This window comes from Chenopodium quinoa, unplaced genomic scaffold (assembly GCF_001683475.1).
Source record: "Chenopodium quinoa cultivar QQ74 unplaced genomic scaffold, ASM168347v1, whole genome shotgun sequence".
NCBI classification, from domain to species: domain Eukaryota; kingdom Viridiplantae; phylum Streptophyta; class Magnoliopsida; order Caryophyllales; family Amaranthaceae; genus Chenopodium; species Chenopodium quinoa.
Genome location: NW_018745650.1, coordinates 3,567,022 through 3,581,441, shown reverse-complemented (window position 1 = coordinate 3,581,441; position 14,420 = coordinate 3,567,022). Strand labels below are relative to the sequence as shown.

Here is a 14,420-nt window from a genome sequence, read left to right as displayed (position 1 = left end):
TCATCCACTCTAACAAGTTAGAGCTTGTATCAGTTCCCGCTACAAACAAATCATATATATGCACAAAAACAATACATTGTTGAGAAACAATTTAATACATTACTTAACAAAAATCTCATTTTTTATGATAGGTCATTTATGATGGACTCAAATCCTGTTTGATCCCTAGCATCTATCACTTTTAATTTAATGACAATTTTTTAGCTCGTTATAAGACATATCCATCTTCATACAAAAGACCCAACTCATAACTCTTGCGACTAAACTAAAATCTCAAACAAACAAAAACAAAAAAGGCTTTCAATTCATGGCGGGATTTTGCCCGGCCTCATCACAATACTTTGAATAAATAACTTTTAAAAAGGTAGTTAGTTTCTCTTACCAATAGTAAATGTTTGACATCATCAAGGCTTAATTCATTGTTCTCCACAAGCTTGAGTAGGGTGCCTAGAACATCATCCTTAACATCCATTGGATCTTTCAATCTTTCATCAATAATTTCCTCAAAAATCTTCATTAACCTTTTGATGTAAACTCAAGTCGTTTTCATCACTCCTTGCAAATCCAAGTGCTTAACTAATGGGAAAAAATCTGACACATTAGGTTTTGCATACGCTTCTAACAAAAGCCAAACAAGATCCTTAAACTGTTGTGATTTCGAAGAAGTATGGCTAGCCAAATCCATCGAGAAAAATGTGTTTGACAACAAATTTAGCGAGGTAATGAACCCCGTCTTACCAATATCAACCGATAGACCGTTGTCACAACATTGTTGTACATACTCAACTAGCTCTTTCACCTTCTTGTGCCGTATATCCTGACTCATATCGAGTCTTTGATTAGTGAACAATTGGATAGTTGCAACCTTTCGAAGGATCCGCCATTTGGGGCATACCGGGAGAAATACCATGGAGAATTTGAAATGATTTCCGGCCCTCAAAGCATCTAGCACAGTCTTAATAGAAAAGGCTAAGTCATACTAAGGAACATTTCTTTGGCTATTTCTGGAGATAATATAACTATTGTAGTCATGCTCCCTAGCTTGAGAGACATTATAGGACCGTAAATTTTTGCAAGCTCAGCGACAGCACGATGAGGTCTGTTGCCAAGCTTGAGAATGTTTCCTATGATAGGCCATGGTTTTGGTCCCGGGGGCAATGTGGACTTACCAAACAATATTTTTAAGAATTGGATTATGGTGGTGATGATGAAAATGGTAAAGACTAGTAGTAAAGTAGTGTAATATTCCATTTTATGATAGGCTTAATGATTTTGAAGATACAATAACGTACTCCTATTTATTAGGACGGAGTAAAGCTACTCCATTACTTAATTGGTTAAATAACATGCATGCATGAAATGATGCATGGCCTAGGATAAAGGAGTGGAGGGATGGTTAGTCCCTCCATCTCTCCCCGGTGTGACCGGGGTTCGATCCTCACCCCCAACACCCCTCCTGTGATAGAAGGGGCTCCTCGTATCGTACCATAAAATAAATAAATAGGATGATGCATGGCCTCGTTATGTATTACAATACTCGAATCTGTAACTCTGTTTTAAACACGCTATCATAAAAAATATTAAATCCGATTTATCTACTAAAAGATTAAATCTGCTCGTACAAATTATTGTAGTGTTTTAAACACGCTATAATTGAGTAAGCGAATTAAGTACTAAGTATTAGTGAGTAATTTAAGAATAAATAAATACATTCCCTTTTTGAAGGTTGACTACGTAGTGGTTGTCGAATTACGGAGTACTCCATAGATAATGCCACAATTAAAATCATTAATTATTTAGTAGCACTTTTAATAAAAACATGTTATTATATGGTAGCTATTAATGTTTTTTTTTTTCTTCTTTTAACGAAAAATAATATTTTGGCTTTTAAACTTGAGGTTGTGGATTCTAATCTTAAATAATCTATCTTTTTAAACACATAAAATAAAAAGACTCAAGAGTTAAAAAAATCTACTACGTATCTATCTATTTATTCCTATTATATGAAACTCAAACCATTAGTGTGATTATTTTCATTTACGTTATGAAAACTCATCAAACCATTAGTCCATTAGGGCCACTTGCTTCCTTTACCTTTAATATATTTTTTTTTTCTTTCTTAATAACATAGCTTTATCCTTCACTCTTTTATATAAATCTTATAGTGATGGTTTTTTTTTCCCTTCACATTCTTCATGATTTAATATCTTTTATGAGTGTAGCTTAATATTCAATCTTTCAATTCCTCTCCCTACATTTTCATTATTCTTTAAAAAAAATATGGGATGATAAAAGAATTAGTTACAAAGTTATATCATTTTTTATTTTAATTCAGTTTCCAATAGCTCATGTGTTGTACGGATCAAATGTCTATTTGATTGACACCTCTTACCACAATGCCTCATGATAACTTCCATCTCAAAACTTAAAGTAGCGCCAAGTATATTGACATTAATGAAACGAAGCTCAGATTATAACAACGCCTATTAACATGCTCTATTTTTAAAATTTATAAAAGTAGTAGATGATTACAGCTAAGAAGAGGTAGAGGTAACAACTGATGAAACATTAAATTTTATTTATGGATATACAACAAGACTTAACAGAACTAAAATATCAAATTTGTTCAAAGAGATAACAATAAGAAAACGAACTAGTTATTAGACTCCAGCATATCCAAGATTGAGCGGATCCCTTTTATTACTAGAATGACCATAATTGAAACTTTTGATTTTCCTCAATGTTATTCCTTTCCACCCCTTCACTTCAATCATTGGTGAGAGCATAAAACGTTGTCCAAAATTTTAAGTTGTCCAAAAAAAAGGGTGTTGGAATGCAATTTAATTGAACAAGCAGGGAAGTATAGTGAAACCACCCAACTTCAAAGATTTACTAATAACAATCATTTAGAAAGTGGAATAGTTAGAAGTGGTTCGACTTTTTGCAAAGTAAGTCCAAATTGAATGAATGAAGAAGAGTAGCCAACATCAGATGTGTCATCCTATAAGCAAGTGGCAATCCAGGACATATTCGTCTTCCTGTGCCAAAGGGTACGAGTCAAAAAAAACGTCCTTTGAAATCGATTTCTCTATCCAAAAATCTTTCGGGAGAAAATGATTCAGGATTTGGCCATACATTTGAATTATGGCCAATCGACCATAAATTGACCCATATAGTTGAGTTTTTAGGCACTATAACTTGAGATTAAAAATAAAATTAAAAATCAAGTACGTAATATCTCATACCACGAGTAGATGTTTGACTTCATCAAGGCTCAATTCATTGCTCTCAACAAGCTTGAGTAAGGTGCCTAGAACATCATCCTTAACATTTTTTGGATCTTTCAACCTCTCATCAATAATTTCCTCAAAAATTCTCATCAATTTTTTGAAGTAAACCCTATTTGTTTTCAACACTCCTTGCAAATCCAAGTGCTTAATTAATGGGAAAAAATCCGACACGTTAGGCTTAGCACACAAATCTAATAGAAGCCAAACAAGATCCTTAATCTCTTGCGATTTCGAAGAGCTATGGCTCGCCAAATCCATCGAGAAAAATGTGTTTGACAACAGATTTAGCGAGGTAGTAAACCCCGCCATACCAATATCGACTGGCAGACCCTTGTCACAACATTGTTGTACATACTCAACTAGCTCTTTCACCTTCTTGTGTCATATATCCTGACTCGTGTCAAGTCGTTGATTGGTGAGCAATTGCATAGTTGCAACCTTCCGAAGGCTCCTCCATTTGGGGCATACCGGGAGAAAAACCATGGAGAATTTGACATGGTTTTCAGCCCTCGCAACATCCGGGGAATTCCCACTAGAAAAGGCTAAGTCATGGTTAAGGAACATTTCTTTGGCAATTTCCGGGGATGATATAACTATTGTAGTTTTACTACCTAACTTAAGACTCATTATAGGTCCGTAAATTTTTGCAAGCTCGGAAACAGCACGATGAGGTTTGTTGCCAAGCTTGAGAATGTTGTCTATGATAGGCCATGGTTTTGGTCCTGGAGGTAGTTTGGATATACCAAACAATATTTTTGAGATTTGGATGGTGCCATGGTGGTGATGAGGATGGTAAGTAGTAGTAGTAACGTGGTGTAATATTCCATTTTATTATTTTTTTTTTAGGTATGATTTCGAAGATACAACGTGCACCTATTTATTAGTAGTAACGGAGTAACATGCATGGGGTCCAATTTGGATTACAATATTCCGTAATGAAATGTACTTGTATTAAACAATAATATGTAAAAACAAAATTTAATCCGACTAATCAGCTGAAACATATGCTCGTATAAATTATTGATTATTATTAACACACAATAATAATTAATTGAGAAAGAATAAAATAATTCAGAAAAAGTATATATACGGAGTAATAATTTTTTAAATACACGAGTACGAATATAAAAATAAATTCATGTTCTGTAGGGTTGTGAATTTGTGAACTACGGTTGTTGAAATAGCCATTTTATTTAAAATTGCAATTGTTATTTTTTATTTTTTTGAAACCAAAATTGCAATTGTTATTACCACACTTGTGAATATAAAATTTTGAGTAATATATATTATCTCCAATTACGTCATCTATTTTGATAAAAGCGCATCTGATCCTTTTGATTGAGGTAAAACCTTTGTAATGTACTTTATAATACGATGAGGTTTGTGGCCGAGCTTTTGGATGTTGCTCTCCATTGCACTAATTGTTGGATTTCGTGTTAAATGGATTGTTTTGTTATTCGTACTTTGCAAAAAAAATCATCAATGGAAGCTTTATTTCGTACTCCCATAATACTTGAGACGTAGAAATAGACATGTAGTTTTTAAAAAACTACAAGTAGCTCCATTTAAATCATTTGTTTATTGTATAAAATATTCTCTTTTGTATTTATATTTAAAGAAAACAATAAGTGGGGTAAGAGTGGGGTAGGTGAGGAAAGAGAAAATGTGAGAAAATATTTTTTAATTAATAGACCCATTCAATATTTAGTAACGTGTCAAATATTTTGGGACAAACGAAAAAAGGAACTGTGTCAAGTATTATGGGACGGAGAGAATAGTAGTTTATTGTGTCGATGATTAAGGAAAACAGTTAAAGAACTTTTTTGGGGTATTTTTTTTAGTCAACTGAAATCAACAGCCTAATTTACATAATGATAATCAATGGTGTAGAATTCGTTTTTATAGTACTACAAAACTGTCCTAGATTAGATAAGAAAAACCAAAAGTCGGCCTTCAAAATCTAATATATATAAATAAATTAGGCATTTTTGAAGAGCATTCGGCGTGCCATATAAGCAAAAGTATATTTTCGACCAATTAAAAATTAGATTTCTATTTTATTTTGAAATTAAAAAATCGTTTGCCACCTAAATAAAAGTGATGAATGAGATTTAAGAATTTTGCCACGTAAGTAAAAACAAAGAATATTGATTTATTAGGATTTAAATTTATTTAAAAAACTAAAAATTATCTTTTAAAATAATCATCTTTAGATATAGGATTTATATACCTACTATTATAAGATAAATTTTAATAGTGTTTATGGTAAGAAATAAAAATTATTCCTTAATTATAATTAAATTAAAATTTGTGATATTTACCATTATAAATTGACGCATCATATGACACCAACAAAATTTTGTATCAATACAAGACCAAACCAAGCAAATTTTGTGTCATTAATTTTGTGTCAGTTTTATTAGGTCATCAATGGTTGGGTAATTCTTAGCCTAATTTTTAAAACCCATGTTAAATATATATTTGTGATTATTGCTTAAATTGTGTTTATTTGGGATACTTAATGATTATATGTTTATGTTTTGTTTACTGAATTTTGTTTTTACATGCAGATCTAATTTAATCAGAGAATTATATTCGAGCAAAAATCTTTGGAATATCTAAGTACGAGTTTCTCGCCTGATGATCCTATTGGATGAGGAGGTATTATATCCTTATAAATCGTTTACATTTATTAAATCTTTTAATGAATCTTTTAGTTTTTATCAATTAATTTTATGATTAAAACAAATTTTTTGTGATTTAGGTCGCTTAATTAAGTCATAAAATTAACTTAATTTTTTATATTTAATTACAGGGTGATTACATTCATGTGTCAATTAAAGTCAACTTTGTTCTACAATTTCGTTCAAAATTGATTGAAGGAAAAGTTTACTCCATTAGATATTTTTCATTCATTACAAATAAGAAGCAATATCGCACGCATTGCCAGCGACAACAAAATAATGATTCAATTTTCCAAAATACTATTATTGTTTGGGCAATTGGGGACGATGAAATAATTCCAATGCATAGATTTAATTTTGTATAATTACAATTTTTTGATTAATTTCACAACAATTATTCTCTTTCTGGTAAATATTTTAATTTATTTTATAAGACTATAAAGATTAATTTTATAAAAATTTTATTTTTGCTAACATGTTCTATTTATCCATTTTTATTAGATGGAAGAGATATGGGTGTGAATTAAGTTGGTGATCCTATCGAAATTTTTTTTAATACAAATTTTTTTACATCGAAATATTACATCTAATAACTATTATTTTTAATGTTCTTATCAAAATATTTATTAGGGAAATAAATTACATAAAATTAATAAAAAATTATACTTAACAACAAACAATAGAAAAGTAATCAAAAATATTATCAGTATGATCTAATTACAAAAATTATTTTTATTAGATTTTATGTATAAAAAACCGTGGGATATTAGGATTTAAATTATTAAAAACAATAAAAATTATCTTATAAAATTAATAGTTTTATCTAAATACCCGATTAATAAGATTTTTTTTCATAAAAAAAATTTAAAACTTACAACGCAATAAAAACTTTACCTTCTTTGAACATTTTATGTCTAAAAATTGAAAAGACAGATAATTTGTTAGAGATCAAGAGATCACAAAAAATATACAAAATGATATATAGATTCGAGAGTTTAGTTTCAAGTGTAAAAAGCAACGAATAATGATTTAGGATTTAAATTATTTTAAAAATAAAAAATTATTATCTTTTCACATTAAAGATTTTATCCTAATATGTAATCAATGAAATATTATATTTACAATTTTTTTTAAAGATATCATATTATTGTCATATAACTAATAACAACGGATAAAATACAAAACAACGATAAATTAAGTCGCATTGTAAATTACATTAAAAAAATTATACTTTTGTAATTGGAAATATCATTTTAATTAAATTATTATTTGTTTTTTTACTGAAATTATTAAATTGTAAAATAAATCAAATAATTATAATAATAAAAAAAAACTTAGGGTATATAGGAAAATATCTTTTCTGTGAGATATATGTATGAAAAATCGTGCATCGCACGGATTTTCATCTAGTATTATAGAAAGTAGGTATTAATCATTTAAGTAATCCATTAAGAGAAAATATATATTTTATAAATTAATTTAAAAAATTAAATTGCCGAAAAAAAATTAATAGAAAGAATATAATCAATACATAGATTTTAGTCAAGAAAAAGGCTAAAAACTTACAAACTGAGTGAATTTTATTAGAAAACTAGATTATTTCTGTGCGATGCACGGTTAAAATGAATCTTTCTTGTAATTTATGTTCTGTTGCATTATATTCTATATAAATATTATAATTAGATATAAAAATAATTTTCATTTAAGGATATATATGAACCACATTATTTACAATTAATAATTGAAATAGTCAAAAGAAAATTATTTAGGGAATGTATATTAATGAAATCTGAAGAAGAAAAAAAATACATAGTATATAATTAGCACCAATGTCATCAAAATTATATTTTAGTTTCCAACAATTAACAGTTTGTATAGTAGTTTGTAGAAGCATTTATTTGATTTTTTAGTTAAAATTCATAAACAATTTTCAAATTAATAAAAATCGAGTAGTTCAGCTTTAAAAAAATAAAAAATAAAGATGATGTCATTAAAGCATTTAGGCGGGAATTTTTTTTATGAGAAAGCGATATGTGTACAAATTTAGAGAAAGATAATGTCAGCATGTTTTGTTTTAGTATTAGTTAATAGATTTCTCTTTCTTATCAACCCTATATATGCTACTTTTTAATTATTTCTCTCTCCTACCAATAATACTTTATATTATAAAAAATTCTCTTTTAGGCCCCATCATGTAAATTTTTTTAAACTTTGTTAACATCCTAGTATTGCGATTAATACGAAACGAAGAGGGTAATTCAATCATACACAATTTTACTTGCCAAAAGAAAAATTTTTATTAAAAGAAAAAACTTTAATTTAAATTAATTTGTACCCATACCAAAGATGTTAATTTATTAATGCATTAGGCTTTATATAAAAAAAATAAAAAATAAATAAAAATAAAATAAAAGATAAGAAAATAAATTTAGGAATTATGAGATCTTTATAAGAAAAACTTTTTTTTTTCCAGTGTTCCAACCGATTCACCCTTTGGGCTAATCCGGATTCGGGGATCAGTTTTGGGTGGTTAGATTCCAGTCCCCTCTCAATTGCTGTTGCGGGGATCGAACACGAGTTCTCCCTAACAAATGTAGTCTCAATCACCACTGCACCAACAACCAATTGGTAAAAAACTTTATAAATATTAACTTTACTATATAGGAAGGTTATATTACAATACTATGCTAAATATAATTCTAAGAAAATTTGACAAAAAAACAAAAGGAAGTCTTTGGAGGAAAAAAAAACAAAACCAGAAAGCGACACAAGTCATTTCCGATGTCTGTTTTATTATTATGTTATTGATTAAATCACTTCTCCACAAAAATGGCACGGGCAAATATGATGCTACACCTCTTTACTGTTAGGTCTTTTGCTCCTTAGCAAATTTGCAATATTCAGTGTTTATTTCAAACACAAGGAAAGAGAGTCCATAACTTGGAGTGCATATGTACAAGAATGAATATGTACTTCTTACTAGGTCTTATTTCAAACGCAATACTTAGACGAACAAGTGCTAAGCTGTGATTCATGATCTACATCGATGCTTGATATCTAGGCGATCCGACCATTCGGGCATCAATGAAACCAACTCAGTTAATTACTTTTTGTTTAACAAAGACAATAACTTAATACGAAGTACAAATGGGCTTTAAGGCAGGCCATGACCTGGGTATGTAGGCCCATCCTTGAATACTTAGATGTTGTTTAATTGACAAATAAAAACATGAAAAGTTGAAATTCCTAGGAATTGAAATTATTTGGAGTTGTTTGGTTGAAAAACTCATGGAAAGTAGAAATTCTCATGAATTCCCCCTTCCCACAAAATGGAGGAAGTAAATTACCTAGGGGGACCTAAGTGATTGGAACTTCCCATGGGAATTTCCACTTCCCTTAGTTAACCAAACACTTTTTAGAATTTCCTAAGAAGTTTAATTTCATGGGAAATCAAATTTCCAAGGAATTTGCAATTCCTTTATTCAACATAACAAACCCTTAATAGACGAATAAGTGTTAAGCTATGAATCACGATCTTCATTCTGATGCAATCAACCCTAGGGCAGAGCGAAGACTTCTGACCAAACCTTTCACATTGTTCTTAAAGCCCTCTTCCATCTGCATAAATCAAACAAAGCTTTATTATTATGTAGCATAAGTCATAAGTGGAAAAATTCAATTCACGCTAAGTATAAAATCTACTCCGTACCATACATAATTACCTAATTAACTTTAGACTTAACTTTTTTTAACGTATATTAAGTAAATAAAAAAATATAAAAAAAAACAAAAAAAAAAATAATAAAATAAAAAAACAAGAAAGGTAATGGTGCAAATGATTTTAACAATTTATGCACGACTTGTTTGGTTTACATTTTACTCATGAGAAAATACATGTTTATCTTCATGATAATAAAAAAATAAAAAAAAAATTTATCTATTGGCATTTCTATAAAAAATAAATAACTTTTAGCAAAGGTGAACCCACTAATATTGATTTATTTACAGAAATGTCATGCTTATTGGGATTTTAAGTTGATTTAATTACACAATTGTCACTAGATAAATGTTTTTTCGTTTATCATGAAGATGAATTGGGGCTCCCTCTTTTACTCATATGCATCCATGCTGATTTAACTTGTATCAATTCATTTACGTAGTACTTCGTATAACATAGCAACTAGAAAGAAAAAATCAGGCCGGTGGTAAGATAAGATAGAGGAATGAATTACCTGTGCAACAATGGTAATGTCTAGGGTCAAGTTTTCAAATGGTATGACACCGCAATTAGTAATGCTCAAGTCATGCCTGACCACTACTGCAATCAACTTGGATATAATCCCTTTACGTTTTTCACAGTAAACTTTTAAGAGAAGGGTATTATCTGATATTTTAACTTCGATTTCTAGAGGTGAATTCTTATAAAGATTATCTTCATTATTGTTGTCACTACCATCATTGCCACCACTGCCACGACCGCTAGCACTAATAATGTCGTCGACAAGAATAGAGGAACTGAGGAAGAACCATTGTCATCATCGTTGCCGTTGTCATCATTATTCATTGGCAATTTATATTTCTTAACCATCACCATAGACTTTGCAGTGTTATGTTGAGCAGCAGCCACTTCAAGTTCTTTCACTTTTTCTTTAAGTTGTTTCATGTGTTTGATTGCGTCTCCTAAGATTGTTGTTTTATCCATCTGTTGGCATCAAGATATACATACATATATACCATTACATTACACTTAATTATATAATTACTGGTAAATCAAATTGAATGATGACATGTAAAATAGAAGCCAATCACATTACGCCACTTACTTTAATTATGGTAATCATCATTTTTTAGATGACCTTTGTAAAATCATCGGTTGGTTTTCGAAAATTTTACAATCTGCTTTTTTTTTCACTATTATACATGTTTCGGATGAAAACAATCGAATCTCGGAAGATCCTTTTATCTTGAGGGAACTTGGTCTCGGTCCGAACGACGCAGGAGCCGAGGGTTTCCTGCACAACAAATACACGTAAACTAGCCTCGGGGGGACGCCGAGGAAGGCCCCTCCGATGCTTAAGTCAGTATATTAGAGAGAGAAAGCTGTGCAAGAGTTTAGTTGCTTGAGGCTTTATTGTCTTTGTCTTACCAAGAATTGACCAAATTGTTGGCTTTTATACCTTGGCTAATGAAGGAGGCGAATTGGGCCCGGAAGTCAGTTGGGCTGGGCCAAGCTGATTGGGCCGTTGACTGACCTTGACATGGCTTTGAGGATGTTTGATTTTTGACTTTAGCACATTTGGAGAGTTGAACCTTAACCTTGGGCTTTTAATTGGATCATTCAGTGACCAGGCCCAATTGGACTAAATTGGACCCAAACAACTTGCCCCCCAGACCCGATTTGGAAGGATGACGGGTCGGGTTTGATTTAATCAGAAAAGGAGGGAAGTGAATGATTTGTTAATCCAAAAATGTGAATTTGAACCGTAATTAACCCATGATTAATGAGATAACAACAGTTAATGTGGATAATTGCGGAAGTTGGACGGGTAGTGGGCGATTTAACTGCAAGGTCGTGTGTTTAACGGCTACTTAGTGGGGTGCTTGAGAGAAATTGAAACGCAGACTCCTTGAATTCCCATTTCTGGAGATATAAATAGAGGCGCGTCTTCTCTCCCCACTCACTCATCAACACAAACCCAGAATTCTCAAGAACGCTCAAGAGCCCGCATCAAAACTTCGCAAATTCCCCGAGCATTAAGCTTAGAAGCTGAGACCTGTCACTACCAATTCGTAAATCGGCGGCTTTTGCTTCAGATCAAGGTAAATTCCTTTGATTTTATTTCATTTTTCCTCGACTTTGCACTCTTTCCCCTTTTTCGACTTTTTCCTTCGAAATTCGTCGATGGTGAGGGAGTTAGAGGTGGAGCCCGTGCTCCAAGAAGAGCAAGGCTAATCCCCGATCCCAGGGACAGGATTGGGACCTGGAATGGACGAAGGACAGAGTCTGACCCTGCTGAAGGGGTTAGGGCGACTCCCATTTCTTCGGCTCCTCCTCAGAGGGCTGAGGGGGTGAGAGCTTCAGGACGGGATGATGAAGTTCCCGCTGTCCTTTGGGATATCCTCCCAGGGTTTTCAGAGTGGGAGGATGCCGAAGTAGCTTCGGCCATGATAAAGAACCGTCCCTACTCATGGTGGGTAGAGAACGCCGATCAATATCGATTTGCTGAGCAAATTGAGTTGCACTACGGCATTTTTGAAGCTGATGGATATTGGTGCCGAATGCCCTCAGCATCCGATAGAATCCATCGTCCACCCCCGGGGTATGTGGGGGTGTACACGAGACAGCTTCAGTATGGGCTGAGGTTCCCTTTGGACGTATTCGTCCGAGACTTGCTGATCCATTACAACATTTCCCTGTGCCAGCTGACCCCCACCAGCATCCGAAGGGTAATGACGTACTTATGGGTCTGCAAATTCTTCAGATACGTGCCGAACCTGCACTGCTTCAGAAAGCTCCATCGGCTAGTGCCAAATATTCAGAGTGGGCACGGAAGCCATGGTTCTGGGTGGTATCGGATTGAGTCTCGGCCCCCGTTCCTAACCATGTGGCCGAACGACTCTTCAGACAAGGACTGGAGAGGTCAATGGATTTGGGTTAGGGCGCCCACGGAGCCGAGCCATCCTTATGTTTTCAGCGCTCCCCGGTATCTTGCCGAGCCGGATCCTGATATGGGAAGTTTAGGTCCTCCCGAAGATAGCGGGCCAGACCCGAACCTTAATCAGCAGAACATCTTCGGCAAGCTGCCGAACCGGGGAGGCAGCGGCCGAATGCAGCATATCCCGGAGACTTGGCTCCCCGATACGCACTATGTTTTCCAAGAGAATATGCTGGCAGCTGTCGGCCTCAGCCGAAAGTTTAGGGATGGTAATCTTCTTCGGCTGGGGCCGAGGCCTTTTAATTATCTCTTTTCTTCTTTCATTTTGCTTTCTTGTGATGTGCCGAACTAACTGAATTGACTCCTCCCCTTTTCTTTTTCAGAACGGGACGAGACCAACGTCGGCATTGATTACGCTCGCCTTGGCGTCAGCCGAGAACGAGTCGTAACTGATCGGGCTCCCCCTATCACTGAACCAAGGCGCCGAGAGGTTCACCTAGACTCTTCCCACTTCCAAATTGAGGCTGTTGCTCTGTATCAGAGGCAGAAGCCTTGGTGGAAGAAGAGGGATCCCTTGTTTCAGCTGCTGGAAGAAGAAGCTGAAGCTGCCCGCACAGCCGAAGAGGTTGCACGGGTACTTGAGGCTTGTGAAGGAGGAGAAGGGTCCTCCAGAGCTGCTGAAGCCGAAGCTGCAGCTAGAGCAGCTGAAGAAGACGAGGCTTTGCTGAAGACCTCGGTGAGTTTTTAGACAACTTTTTTCTTTTCTCTTTTTTTTTTTTTTACTCACACTCTCCTTCCCCCCTGTCTGTTACAGTCTGAAGAGAGTAACAGACACAGAGAAGGCAAAGCTCCTGTTCGTCCCGAAGATCAAATACAAGAGTCTTCAGATTCAGATATGGACGAGCAGCCCCTTCTGAAAAGGCGCCGAAGGATGGCCATCATCGGCCCTCATGATTTTCAGCAGAGGCCGATGACCATCGGCGTCGCAATAAGGGAACCTGAGGAAGGCAATGGATCGCCGAGGGTTCCCCAGCCAACACCCCAATCTCCTCAAAAGACCCCTCCACCACCTCCTGAGATGGAGGTGGATCAGAGAACTCCCGGACCTAAGGGAGGGGTCCAAGAAGAAATCAAGGAGAGTGCTGCTGAGCACGAAAATAAAGATGCCGTGATGTCAAGTGCTGAAGGCTTCACGGCAGATATCGCAAGAGAGGTTGAGGCTTTCGTCCTCACCCCTGAAGAAGAGGAGGTCATAGTACTTGACTCCTCTGAGAAGGACGATGCTGAGACAACCAAAGCTAATCAAGCTCCATCGTCGTCCTTCCCTTCTTTCCAGACTCTGCATTCTGGAGAAATGGGTTTCTCGGCCCCCGAATTCCAATCCCAGATCACATCTGGGACCTCATATGGGGTCAAAACCGAGAAGGAGCTGAAGCCTACTTCGGCAGTTTTGCTGGCATGTCCGAAGTAGACAGGGCAAGGATCTGGTCGCTGAAGGCCACTGCTGGGATGGGCGAATCCAGTAGATCAGTTCCTGACCCAGCCAGGTCTAACCAACTGCTGATGATGCAGGTAATTTTCCTTCATTCCCTCCGAAATTCAGCTCTATTTTTTTTTACTTATTTTTTGTCTTCCTGTTTTCAGTTCGTGCACAATCAGACTCTCACTGTTGAGCTGATTGATACCCTACAAGATAGGGTAGACGCTGCTGTGCACGAAAGGAAGGTGGCTGAAGAGGAAGTTAAGCTTGCTAAGCTGAAGCAAGCAGCAGCTGAAGAGAAGCAGCAGGA

The 14,420-nt window shown here is 34.6% G+C and overlaps 2 pseudogenes; both read right to left on the bottom strand.

Moving 5' to 3' along the window:
- Positions 1 to 535: 535 nt before the first annotated feature.
- Positions 536 to 1,251, bottom strand: LOC110717006 (annotated as a pseudogene).
- A 1,988-nt stretch (positions 1,252 to 3,239) lies between these two features.
- LOC110717005 lies at positions 3,240 to 10,656 on the bottom strand (annotated as a pseudogene).
- Positions 10,657 to 14,420: the final 3,764 nt, after the last annotated feature.